The sequence below is a fragment of the Cupressus sempervirens genome, chromosome 7 (genome assembly GCF_028749045.1).
Source record: "Cupressus sempervirens isolate cs-2001-9-10 chromosome 7, ASM2874904v1, whole genome shotgun sequence".
NCBI classification, from domain to species: domain Eukaryota; kingdom Viridiplantae; phylum Streptophyta; class Pinopsida; order Cupressales; family Cupressaceae; genus Cupressus; species Cupressus sempervirens.
The window spans coordinates 247,284,572-247,296,759 of NC_143124.1; positions in this window are offsets into that span (position 1 = coordinate 247,284,572).

Consider the following 12,188-nt stretch of genomic DNA (forward strand, 5'->3'; position numbering starts at 1 on the left):
TGAAAAGGAGTTAGAATAAGATGGCTGATTGATTGTTTGATGTAGCTATCAAGCCTGAAGATGTGTCATTTGTTAGAATTTCCCAGATAGAGGTACAAAATCAGCATTCAACACCTGACAACATAGAATATTGGAAGTCTTTGAGGATGATAAAGATATTTTAAATTTCTTGTCAATTGAAGATAAATACCATGGCCAAGAATTAGATTTACTAGCCTTAATTGAAACCATAGATGGTAAGGAAACAATTTTTGGTTAGGAGATTATACAACTAAAAACCAATAAAGTACCTAAAGGGTTAGTGGTTTTAGAGAACATGTTTGACAACCAAGATAGGGTGAAGTTTGGAGTTAGAGATCATAAGCCCCAAGAGCTAGAAGAGATAAATCTTGGTACTTGTGAAGCCCAAAAGAAAGTTTAGATTAGTCAAAACTTATCTACTAAAATCAAGAAGCCTTTGATTGATTTTCTAAAAAAGTATAGGTATTTTTTTGCATGGCATTATGATGACCTTAAGGTCTACAAATAAGATTTATTCCAACCTATCATACCACTCAAATAAAATGTTAAACCCTTTAGGAAGAAGCAGAGACCAATAAATCCCACCCTAGCTCCCAAAATGCAAGAAGAATTAATGAAGTTGAGGATGGAGGAATAATCAAACCTATTAGGAATTCCACTTAGGTATCAAATTTGGTGCCTGTCAGAAAGAAGAATGGAGACATAAGGATATGTGTAGACTTTAGGAACTTGAATATTGCTTCTTTGAAAGACAATTATGGGTTACCATAATGGAAGCTATGCTGCAACAAGTGACTGGTTCTAAATTGATGTCTATGATAGATGGATTCTCAAGATATAATCAAGTCCTTGTAAATGAAAAGGAGCAATTTAAGACAACTTTTACAACTCCATATGGTACTTATGTATATGTAAGAATGGCATTTGGATTAATCAATGCAGGAGCAACTTTTTAGAGGGCTATGGATGTATCTTTCCATGATTACAGTAACAATTTTATGGTAGTGTACCAAGATGACCTCATAGCATATTCCAAGAAGGTTGAGGACCACTGTAGACATTTAGAGAAGATTTTCATCAAAGCCTTAGAATATGGAGTGTCCCTAAACCCAAAGAAGTGTACATTTGGGGTTATAGAAGGAAGATTGTTGGGACATATAGTGTCAAAGCATGGTGTGAAAATAGATCCTAAAAGAGTGACTACCATTAATAAGGTTCCCAAGCCAAAGAATGTAAAAGGAATACAATCATTCTTTGGGCAAGTCAATTTTCTAAGAAGGTCTGTTACAAATTTTGTTGAAATTAGTAGACCTATCTCTAAAATGCTCAAGAAGAAAGCTACTATCAATTGGGATGGTGAACCTTCACAAGCCATTCAAGACATTAAAATAGGTATAAAAATTGCTCCAGTCCTTAGGTAACCTGACTACACAAAACTAGTGCACATATTCTCTTTTGCATCTTTCCATACTATGGCAACAGTCCTATTATAGAAAAATGAAGAAGCGTATGAATAGCCTACTACATTTTTTAGGAAATCCCTTCAACCTACTAAGTTGAAATATGAAATAAATGAAAAATAGGCTTATACCTTGGTAAAAGATGTAAATGCCTTTAGATGTTATCTGTTAGGTGCCATTGTCATTGCATTTGTACCTAGTGTAGCTATAAAAGATATTTTCTCTTAACAAGAAGTAACTGGTAGAAGATGTAGATGGATCAATAGGATCTATGAATTTAACATTGATATCCAAATCACAAAATTTGTAAGAGGTCAAGGGCTAGTAAACTTATGGCTTAGTCCAACTTGGATGTTAATTAGGTAAATGTAGTAGTAGATGACCTGAGATCATATTTATGTGATATGGATCATTGTGAATGGTATACTAATGTTATATATTATTTTCAACACATGGAAGCTCCTTCCCATTTGATAGAAAATAAGAAGAGAAGCACAAAATTATAGACCATTAGGTACATCATTGTAAGAAATAATTTATGGTGGAGAAATTTTGAAGGAGTGTTGCTTAAATGCATTGATCAAGAGAAATCCAATGAGATATTGAATGATATGTACACAAGAGTATGTGGGGGACATTATATGGCCAAAACTACTACCAAAAAAGTGATGAGAGCTAGATTCTGGTGGCCTTCTCTTTTGAAAGATGCTCAGGTAATGGTTAGAAAATGTGATGATTGTCAAAGATTTGCAAGTCAACTAAAATTTGTAAGGAATACTCCATTAAAACCAGTTGAGGTCCAGGCACCTTTCCAGCAATGGGGTATGGATTTTATAGGTGAAATCTCTCCCAAGTACAATACTGGTTATTCATGGATCCCAGTGGCTACTAACTGTTTTACAAAATGGGTAGAGGCTATTCCAACAAGAAATGCTACCAGTAAAGTGGTCAATAATTTTCTCCTAAACAATATTATTTCAAGATTTAAATGCCCGTAGAATATTGTAACTGACAATGCAATGTGTTTTAGATCAAAGGAGTTCATAAAATTCTGCGACAAATATGGCATAACAAGGTCAACATCTTCCCCTTATCATCCACAAGGAAATGGATAAGTTGAATCAACAAACAAAAGTTTGTTAAAAGTCATTAAAAGAACCTTGGATGATAACAAAAAAGCATGGAATTCCAAATTGTAGTTAGTAATATGGGCTAATAGGGTGACTATGAAGAAATTTATAGGTGTAGCACCCTTTGATATTATATATGGGATCTAGACAAGAATGTCTCAGAACAATATGGCAGGTTTATACAATTACATCCAAATGTATGATGAAGACATTATTGATGATATGTAGGAGAGAACAGATGAGTTGATAGGGTTAACTGAAACCAGAAAGGAGGCCTCTTTCAGAAATGCAAAGTTGCAATTACAAGTTGAAACATCATATGATAAAAATATAGTGAATAAGAAGCTTGAAATTAAAGATTTAGTACTCATGTGGAATGCCAGGATTGAGGATAAGGGAAAGCATGGAAAATTTGATCCTATATGGTTAGGTCCCTATCTGATTGAAACCACATGGGGGGAAGATTTTTATATTTTGAAGGATCTATTAGGAAATATTCTTGAAATGCCAGTTCATGGATAGTTCTTGAAAAGGTATTTTTGCTAAAATACTTGTTTCTTCCATGAATAATAGTTTATGGTTTCTCTATACATTCTATAAATTCTTGGTGTCTTTTGTATAGCCCTTGTATTTTTCTTTTCTTGTCTTCTTTCACTCTTAGAGTTGTCAAGTAAGAAAAGGGCTAGTTTTGTGGTCTGCTTCTCCCAGGGATTTTCAGCCCTTGTATGAATTTTACATAATCATCGTCCTTAGACAGAGCCACTATTGGACATGTTTTTACCTCATGCTTTCCTAAATATGTTTTACTGTGAATTTTCCTAGTTTTTAATCTGCAAATTAGAATTCGGTCCCTTTTAAATTTGTTAACCCTAAGAAAAACCCTAATTAGCATTTTGCAAAAGTGTTCCCTAAGAAAGCCCTTTAGGTCATATGCCCTTACCTTATAGTTGAGCAGGAATATCATTTTTGAAAAAAGTATATACTTTTTTGGGAACCTTTAAAAGACTTTTCATTTTGTTTCATAATCTCCCAAATTAATATTTATCATCAAATCTTTTAAGATCTATGGTAGTCACCTTGTCGTTATAGCATTTGCATTCATTTTATTGCATGCGACATGGAGACCAAGAAATTACTACACATGGGACCTTGTTAATATAGGCATGGTTTTAAAGTGTGACATGGTGACCTCCCACAAAAAAGAAACATAGCAAGACCAAATTTGAAGACTAGCATCATAATTTTGGTTTGTCATTAATAAGCCTCGTTAGCACAATGGAATGTCAGAAGTGTCAATCACAGTAAAGATGTACCACAACAAGAACATGTTGTTAATTCACGATGCCAGATTTCTTCAAAATCTAAGGTGGTCTCTATGTTGCCACTAGAAATTATAAGAACTTCACCAATAGTGACATGGTGACCTCCCATGAAAATAGAATGCAGTGGGACCTAATTTCAAAAAGTAGTGCCATAAAGACTACTTGTCATAAAGAGCCTTGCCAGCATGTCAGGATGGTATGATGGCATGTGTCATCATGGATTTGCACTCAAAAAAGGATACTTGTTCATTTGTGTCATTAGATCTCTCCTAGATCAACAATGGTCACCATATTCCTATAGAAACTTGCTAAATCTTTAGTACTCATGACATGGTGACCAAAGGAAAGTAAGAAGGACCCACCATAGTTACAATGAATTAATTGTGAAATGCTCATTAGTTGATCAAGGTTGCATCAATGATGGTCATTATGTCACTATAATTAAGGAGTTGGTCAATTTTTATGCATAGTGACATAGCAAGAGTGTGGCACATGTCCAAAAGTGCAAGTGGGTCTAGCATAACTTGTTAGTAGTGGAAGAAAAGGCCTATGTGGAGAAATTTAATTGGGTTGACTACCAACCTGGCCAATTGAAATTGAGTCACTAGCAATTTTATTCCTATAGATCATTGGATTTTTTTAAATCAACTTATTTTCAAAATTAGAAGGTGATGCCACCCTGTATTAGTTACAACCCATTTATGAAAATTAAGGCTCCTCGTGTGAAGTAGAACCAGATGTATATTGCAAGATTTCATCAGTTCCTCTCTATGCAAACAAATTTCAAATTCTCAGAGAGCAAAGAGCCTATTAAAAAGTTGTTTCTCACCTGATTAAAGTGAAAAATAATTTCTAGTATCCACCATGTGTTGTAGAACTTCGGTAAAAGAGTAATAAACATCCAAGTAAGTATCTTAATCCATTAAATAGAAAAGAATTCTAGTATTTTGCATCACTTTTAAACATGCTTCCAAAGAAGGTGTTTTTTGGGAAGGTAGATTATGCAAGTAGAAATATACATGATGACTTCCTTAAACAATTAACTAAGTCCACAAATGAGTCTACCCAGATCAAAAAGCTAATTCTTGTGAACCATAGGCTCAACATCATGGATGGCTTATATGATAAAGGGAAATTGGTTAGGGATGCTACTACTTCTAAAATAGGGCTCCATATTTTTAAGAAGTGGTTTTCAGAAAGAAAACTATTTTCTCCCTATGGAAATATTTGGAATTTTGATTTGGGAAAACTAGTGGTCCTTGGTGTCTTCATGGATTCTGACCTACTCACAGCCATTGCTCAAAATTATAACCCAATAGTTAGGATAGTAAGAAGAATAGATGGGGAATGCCTAATAAGGTTAAATGCTAAAGAAATTTGAGAAGCTTTTGGTTTGGAACTACTCTCAGATTATCATGAGACCATTGACCTACTAGGACTGGAAAAGGAATACTTGTCTAAGAAAGACAAGGTTAGGAAAGTTGCACTGAGGGCACACTTGGGCTCAATTAGAAATTTGACATTGGTTACAACATCTACTAAAGAGCCTTTTAAGAGGGAATTCTTCACTTCTAGGGCCATAGAAATATACATTACTCTATGTAGGGTTTTTGGTGAAGATGAATAAAATTTTATGCCAATTAAATTCATGTATAGGATGATGCAGATCTCTTCTTTCAGTGTGGACATTATTTTTTATTTTTCTTCTTACATAGTAGAAGAGATCCATATAGGATTAGTTGGGATTGCAAAGGGCAAGGTGGAAAAGACATATGGCCATCATTCATTGTTAATGTGCATGTTCTTATTTAAAGGAGTTACATATTTTTAATAGGAGATGGCTTTGAACTAAGAATATGAATGAGGGGCTCTGCCAATCTAGTTGTGGAGTGCAAATATGACTTCGGATCCAGAGGAAGCCAACTTTGTTAGATTTGATAGGTATTTCAAATCCAGGTTAAGAAACCTCATACTGAGGGGCAATCCTAGAATCCCTAAGGCACTATTGGATTTCATCAGGTCCATAGATAATCCTTTTGGTTTAAAAGTAGCCCACAACTAGGTAGATATCATACCATACCCTATTTCTATAGTTTTTAGGGTTTATGGTTTCCAAAGGACTCCACCTATACTACTCTACCAAGTGCCTTTGAAGGTAAGGATAGCTAAAATGTTGTAGTAGATAGGGGGATTGGAGGAAGCACAATTGGTTGGAAGATCCAAAGGCTCAATTTTCCCCACTTGTACGGTGGCTCACCATTTCATAATCAATAAGGGAGGTTGGGTATTCTTGTATAAATTCTTAGACCGGTACAAGATGGTTGTGTCCCATGCCCATTTTTGTGATACTGGGGGATTTTTTGATGTTTTCAGGTGAAGGGCTAAAGTTGTTTCAAAAGAGCATCAATTATATTTCCCTAAAGATATAATAAGGAATGAATTCTCTTTGCATCCCAAGATGAAGGAAGACAAATGATAAAAGCATTTGGGGTTTTGTTTCTACCCTATTGGGATATTGCAGATGCTATGATTTTAAATTCTGTCACAATGAAGTTGAGTATAGAGGACAAAGGGAAGAAGGAAATGAAAGGTCCATGCTACACTGGTCATATGGTCAATGAGAAAAGGATCCAGGGTTAGCTCTTCCCAACCTGATGATGCTGGATTAATAGGAAACTTAATTGTGAAAAGAGTTGAAGAAACTACCACTAAAGAGGTCACAAAGCTAGATGTTAGATCAGCCAACCTTACCTTAGCCACAACTTAGAGAGACACAAGAGAAAGGTTAGAATTACAAGAAAATTATGAACAAGTTTTGGCTGCATACAATAAATAAGTTCATAAGAGAATTGAACTAGAAAATAAATTGATGGAATGCCAAGGGAAATCTAGTAGGCCTAGAATCATGTATCCTTATCTACTAGTGGAGCCTTTTAAATCCACTCCCCTTATTGAGATTCTAGACACACCAAAGAGACCTCAATACTACATTACAGAGGATTTTGAGGAAGAAAAGAGTAAACTGTAGGCATTGCATGTTGAAATGGAGATCCAATATGAGCATAAATTAAGGAAAGCCATTATGTGTCTAGTTGATAAAATTGATTGGCCAACCTTCTATGAATAGTTAACAAAGGTAGTAAATACATGGGAAGAGCTGAAAGCAAGTAATGATGCCCTGAAGCCAATTGTCAATAAATGGAGTAAAAGGAATAGGGAAGTTACTCTTCTATGTTTTTCTATTATTAGTTTATCATATGACCATATAGAGAAAATTTATGATTTGAGCAATGATATATCAAAATTTGATGATAAAAGAGTTGCATTGCAAAGAAGAATCATAAGTTATCTTGACAAGTATAAGTGTGTCAATTTTGAATTGTTTCCACATGCTATAGATGAAAGGAATAAGTTGAAAAATAAGGAGGAATGGGCCCAAGAATCGAATGATCTATTGTGCCTCAAAATGAATAAGGTCATAAATGAAAAAGGAAATGCATGGTGTGTGGCCACAACTAAAGAAGTTGTAAAAGTTTAGTCATTCTTTGATTCTTTAAGGCAAGATTTTATTGAGATTGATAAATTAGGAGAATATGTGATGAAGAAATAACATGATCTTCTAAATTTTAATTGGCCAAATGACACACTTTATGACAAGTGGATGGCAGATTTTTTTCATGCAAAGCAATTAGAATATGTTGAAACTAATGATGATGAAATGGAACAAGATGAAGTGCAAATAATTGACACATTAGCAAAAGGAAAGGAAGACAAAGGTGAGCAACCAGTTGTAGCTACAAGCACAAAAATCCAAACTAGTGACCTGGCAAAGGAAGAATCAGATATAACTATTGTCTTATCAATTCATGATGATGTGGATGGAGAGCCTCAAGTCAAAGTAAGTCTTTAAAAATCAGAGCCAGGTCCATCATGTGCAGAACCAATTATCACACATTCAGACAAAAAACCACAACAACAAATTCAATCATGAAAATCCTTAGCAACAAAAGAGTGTAGAAAAAATGGTCCCCACTAAAGAATATTAATGATTAGATACATTTTGTTGCACAAAGTTTTGCCTTTTATGATAGTAACAATGTAAATATCTTCTCTTTCTTAAGTGCAGCTTTCAATTTCTTTGTGCCTAAATCTTGTTGCATCTCACACTATATAAGTGAGATTCTAGGGCTAGAGAAAGAGTCCAAATCATTGTGCAACTTTTAGTTTTTACTAAGCTTTGTTAAGTCCATTTTGTTGATGCAAACTTTATTATTTATCTTCTATATCAAAACTTGAGAATACATTAATGTTATAGGATCATAGTGTCAAATGTTTGAGTTTTTTTGAGCTCTTCTCCAATTGTTATACAATTTTCAAAGAAAATTAATACAAAGATGAGATATCCCCACATCTTTCTTTTCTGAATCTTGTCTCCATTTTTATTACCTAGTTATCTTGAGATTGCATGAGAAATTGTTCATTTGAATGTAATTAGGATAAATTGTATATCATTTCACTACTACTTTTAATTTAATGAATTAGGTAAATGCTTCAGTGAATATGATGAGATCTCTAGATAATAGAGAGGATATGTGTAAGAATGATTTTCAGTAAGAATTATTGATAACATTGATTGTAATGTAATCAATTAGGTCAAATAATTGGATAGATTCTGAAGCCCAATGGATGAGGCACTAATCAACTAAATTCAATCTATGATTTGAGAAACCATGAATAAGAATCAAGCTAGGAATTTAATCAATTTTACTTTAATTTTTGAAGAATGTCAATGCTCATCAGCAATTGTTTACATTTAATTTATGAGTCCTAGTTAGCTGCTATTACCTAGAATTATCTATAGATCTAAGAAGAATTGTGACCAATATACTATAAGGGATGTGTACTATTGTAAAGTGTCATGGAATGAATGAAATATTTATTTAGTATCAAGTCGTAAAACTTTTATCCCTCAAGTGCACCTCCCTTAGTTTTACAGAGCCAAAAGAGTAGAAAATCTTTCATGATTTTGTTGAAGTCGGGTCCAGATCTGAAGCACATGTGATTGTTTATGGAAAGTAGCTGATCCTTAGGTTGTTGTGATCTTTATTATGTTGGTATTAAGTATTTTGTTTCTTTCTTAATTTTATAAAAACACCAACAAGTGTTTTTTTTGTTATCAATATTTCCAGCCCAATCTAAGTCAGTTAAAACCTTGAGTTCAAATCTATCACCCCTCTTGTAATATCATCCATAGTCTTTTATACCTTTCAAATATCTCAATATCCTTTTCATAGGCATAATGTGATTCTCTTTAGGATTTTTTGAAAATCTAGCAATTATCCCAACTGCCAAAGCAATATCTAGCCTGTTGTGAGCAATATATTGCAATTTTCTTGTCATGGATCTATATAGGGTCTCGTTTACATCAGTAGAATCATTAGTCTTAGATAGCTTATGTTCTATAGACATAGTTGTACTCACTAGCCTTGAATCTTCCATACTAAATGTCTTTAATATTTCTTTGATGTATTTGGATAGTGAAATGAAAATACCAAACTTCATTTGACATACTTTTAATCCAAAAAGGAATTTGATTTCACCAAACATAGACATTTCAAATTCCGTTTTCATTTCATCAGAAAATGATTTACATAATGCTTCCCTTCCTCCTAATATAATATCATCAACAAATAACTTAGATAATAGTACTTCATTATTCTTACCATTCTTCAAATATAAGTTGATGTTATCATTTGTCCTTTCAAAACTAATTTTTACTAAGTAGTTATGTAGTCCTTCATACCATGCTCTTGGGGCTTGCTTTAATCCATAAAGAGCTTTGTTCAATTTTCATACCATGTTCTTCTTTTCTAGATCTACAAATCCTTTAAGTTGTTAAATGTATACTTCTTCCTCCAGTATACCATTAAAAAATAGAGATTTGACATCCATTTGATATACCTTGAAATTCTTGTGAGTTGAGTATGCAAGTAGAGTTCTAAATCCTTCAAGTCTTTCCACAGGAGAAAAAGTTTCTCCATAATCATCTCCTTCTTGTGCATAATCCTTGCATACTAGTCTTGCCTTGTTTCTTGTTACTTCACCATTTTCTTTGAGCTTGTTCCTAAAAATACACTTTTTCCCAATGACATTTTTGTCTTTAGGTCTTGATACTAAATTCTAAGTATTGTTCTTCTCAATCTGATCAATTTATTCATTCATTACTTGTATCCAATCTTCATTGTATAAGGCATCCTTTATTGACTTGGGCTCAAACTCACAAAGTAGGCATGTATTGCCTTTGAGTCTTCTTCTTGTCGTTACACTTGATTCAACATCACCAATGATTTATTTAGGTTTATAATGTTTTCTCGCATATTTTTCTAACACAAGTAGTTTCCTTCTTGGTTCTTCTTTAGGTTCATCTGGAAAAATAATCTCATGTTCATTTCCTCTTCCTTGTTCAGGTTACAAATGCTCAAGATTCACTATCTAGTGGTCAAAATTTCTTGTCTATGACTTGACATCTTGAGTCTATTGCTCAACACCTACTCTCTATTATTTGACAGTTGCATTTGCACTCCATCATTTCCTGCCTGATGGGAACTTGTAGCTTGACTTGTATGTTTACTTTGAGTGTTGGGAGAATCATCATCCACATAGATGAATGTACTATAGTCTTTAGGTTCTTCAATACATGAAGTATCATCTCTTTTTGCATACTAATCAACTTTTACATTTGCACTTTCGACAACTTTGTTAGTGTTATAATTTAAACACTTATAAGATTCACTTTTAGTGGAAAAACCTAGGAATATGCCTTCATCAATTTTTGCATCAAGTTTTCCATTCCTATTATCTTTTAGTATATAACATCTAATAGAAAATACTTTGAAACATTTAACATTGGGAGCATAGCCATACCATAGTTCAAAAGGTGTAGCATTTGTACCTTTCTTGACTTGTACTCTATTTAGGTTATAAATAGTAGTACTAACTACTTCTCTCCAATATTTCTATCATATGTTCTTCTTCATCATTAGTGTTCTTGCATAGTCAATTATTGATTTGTTTCTCCTTTCAGCTATCCCATTCTAAGGAGGGGTCCTTGGTCCTAACATTTATCTTTTAATTCTTCTATCATTGCAGAATGTGTTGAGCTCATGTGAGATGAATTCACCACCTCTGTCAGATCTCAAACACTTCAAATTCTTCCCTATTTCCTTTTCAACTCTAGCTAAATACCACTTGAATAACTAAAAAGCATCAGATTTAGCTTTAAGAAAGATCATTGTTATCATTCTAGAATAGTCATCTACAAATAGAATGAAATATTGATCTCCACGGTAACTTTTAACACCAATGGGTCCACATAGGTTAGTATGAACCAATTCCAAAATGTCACTAGCAGTATATGTTTTACTCTTGAAACTAGATGTTGTCAGCTTTCTTAATTGACATCATTTACACATAGCATTGCCAGGCTTCTTTAGTTTATGAAATCCTCTTACTTTCATCATCTTGTTGATATTCATCAAATTTTCAAATTTCACATGACATAATCTTTTGTGCCATAACCAAATATATTCTTGTTGTGAAAACATACATGTCTCACTTGATAGGTCTAGATAGAATAAGTTACCTCTAGTATGTTCACTAATTCCAATTAGCTTACCATCACCATCATGTATCTTGGCCTTTCTATTGTGAAATTCAACTTTGTAACCTATTTTGTTCAATTGTGAAATACTCAACAAAATGTAGATAAGTTCTTCAACCTAGTAAACATTGTCACATATTATCTTACCAATCAGTTGAATAGTGCCTTTACCTTTTATAACACATGGGATAGCATTACCAAATTTAACACATCAACCATTGTATGGACCAATATCTTCAAATTTTTCTTTATCCCCAGTCATATGATTTGAACATCCACTATCAATTATCTATCTATCACTTTCGTTCACAAAAGAAAATTAATGCAGTTGTCTCATCTTCATCAGAATCTTCTTTCATAGAAACATAAAGAAATTCATCATCATTACTCTCAAATTTGTTAACAATATTTTCTTCAGTAATATAATAAGATTTATTACCTTTGAAATCCTTTCTTCTCCTATAGTCTTTGTCATCTCTTCTTCCTTTGTACTCAGATAGCAGCAATGTGACCAACTTTTTTGCATGAAAAATAAATGATAATTAATTTAACTTTGTATTTACCTCTTCCTCTTTGAAACATTTTTGCAATGAAG